At 33.2% G+C, this 2,355-nt stretch overlaps 1 long non-coding RNA gene across 1 annotated transcript; it reads left to right on the forward strand.

Moving 5' to 3' along the window:
* The first annotated feature begins 811 nt into the window (after window positions 1-811).
* On the forward strand, window positions 812-2,087 carry LOC114370786. Its single transcript, XR_003657923.1, has 2 exons — window positions 812-1,479; window positions 1,734-2,087. It is a non-coding gene; the product is annotated as an uncharacterized LOC114370786 (long non-coding RNA).
* The last annotated feature ends 268 nt before the right edge of the window (window positions 2,088-2,355 follow it).

Genomic DNA, 2,355 nt, shown 5'->3' on the forward strand with positions numbered 1-2,355 from the left:
TTCCCCGAATTTTGTCCATCACATAAAATCACCTTAAAACACCACTCAATAACACCACGCAACTCTGTGTTGATGAAATTAATGTATTTAGCTAGATTTAATTGACACTGTGAGAGTACATAACCAAATAAAAGGAAATAATGGTTTTGTGTCATCATGCATATGAAGGACTCGTCCATTTAAAAGTGTAACACTGATGCGCTGATAACACACATCCTTGGAGGTTTCGATTGAAATTGAAAATAATAATTATTAACGAACGACATATAAACTAATCGTTATCAAATTGGGGTATTGGAATTAAAACTTGGACCATGAGTAACAATTGAAATTGGAACATAATTGACGAGAAAGACAAAATCACATAGATAAGTGTGCAACGTTCAACGATGGAGATTGGAATTATTAATAAAGATGAACCCTAATTGAAGATAATTTATATTTGGAAAAGGATAATATAGTCTTTTATATTATTAAAACTTTCTAGGCGAGAAAGTTAGAAGTTAGATTCTCATGGGAATAATGTTTTTTTTATGTATACAAAACATGGAAAACTAAATTTCTCAACATATGATTCCAGGAAATTAAAAATTTCACCCATATTAATAAAAAAATTCTTCTTTTACTTGCTAACTAATCAATGCCAAATAATTCACTTATTTAATGTGTCTACACCTTAGCTTCGCAGAAAGGAGAGAATGGAAAAGTCGCCAACAAAAACAAACGCACGCGCCTAAAGCACAAACCATTGTCCTCTAGCATTTTATGTAATTTTAATGGGTCTCCATGTATTTTTATAGTTATATACTAGCTTTGTAGAAAGGAGAGATAGTGGAAAACAAAAATGTGCGTATGGGAGGAGAAGCTGCCAAGAAAAAACGCCTAAACCAAAAACCATTGTCCACACTTTCTTTCTTTGTATCCATAAACCATTGTTCTTCACAACAATTGAAATTGCAATCGCAATGACTTCTAAACACCATCATCGGATACAATTTTTCCTCATCTCCTACGATCAGGACATATGATGTCTTTGTTAGCTTTTGTGGTGGAGACACACGCTTCAATTAACATAATTGGTTCTCTTTTTTGGGCTCTCTGTAAAAATGGTATTCATGCCTTCAAAGATGACACACATCTTAAGAAATACGAATCCATAGCACCCAAGTTGCAACAAGCCATTGAGGGGTCTCGCCTTTTTGTTGTGGTCTTCTCAAAGAATTATGCTTCCTCAACTTGGTGCTTAAGTGAACTTGCACACATCGGCAACTTCGTTGAAATGTCGCCAAGACTTGTTTTGCTTATTTTTTATGATGTTGATCCATTAGAGGTGCGAAAATATAGTGAATGTCATGGGATGGCCTTTGCTGAACACGAAAAAAGATTAAGAGAAGACACAAAGAAGATGGAGGAAGTACAAAGATGGAGGGCATCTCTCACACGAGTGGCCAATCTCTCTGGTTGGGATGCCTAGAATAAGTAAGTAATCCTTTCTTATTTCTTCATTTCTTAATTCTTAGTCACACTGTTTTTCTCGAATTCAATATCCCTTTTTAAACTAGAGTTGAGAGAGGTAACATGCAAATTAGGTCCAAATTTATACATGTTTGATAAAAATACTAGTTTAAAATTTAAAAATGAAAAAAAATTATTATCCTGTCTTACACATGTACAATCTGTTTTCATTCTCATGGTTGATGATTTGACATTCTTTATTTTCTTTGCATTTTCAGGCCATTATATATAGAGATTGAGACATTGTTCAAAACATAAAAAGTATATTGACTGCCAAATTTTCAAGTCTTAATGATCATCTAGTTGGGATGGAATCTTGTGTTGAAGAATTAAGAAGGCTTTTATGTTTGGAGTCAGTTAATGATCTTCAAGTTATTGGAATACGTGGAATGGGTGGAATAGGAAAGACGACTCTTGCTCATGTTTTATATGAAAGAATCTCTCATCAATATGATTTTCATTGTTATATTGTTGATGTAAGCAAAATTTATCAAGATTCTAATATATTAGGGGTACAAAAACAACTACTTTCTAATTATTTGAATGGTAAAAATCTAGAGATTTGTGATGTTTATGAGGCAACAAGTTAGTTATGGACTAGGCTACACAATGCAAGAGCAGTTACAGTTTTTGATATCGATCAAGTTGAACAATTAAATATGTTTATTGGGAGTGGTAAAACACTATTACGTCAATGCCTAAGTGGAGTGAGCATAATCATCATAATTTATAGGGATCAACACATAGTGAAGACACTTGGAGTCAGTGCAATTTACCTAGTCCAACTATTGAATCGCGAAGATTCTATTCAATTGTTTTGCCAAAATGATTTCAAACTTA

Source organism: Glycine soja, chromosome 10, assembly GCF_004193775.1.
Source record: "Glycine soja cultivar W05 chromosome 10, ASM419377v2, whole genome shotgun sequence".
NCBI lineage: Eukaryota > Viridiplantae > Streptophyta > Magnoliopsida > Fabales > Fabaceae > Glycine > Glycine soja.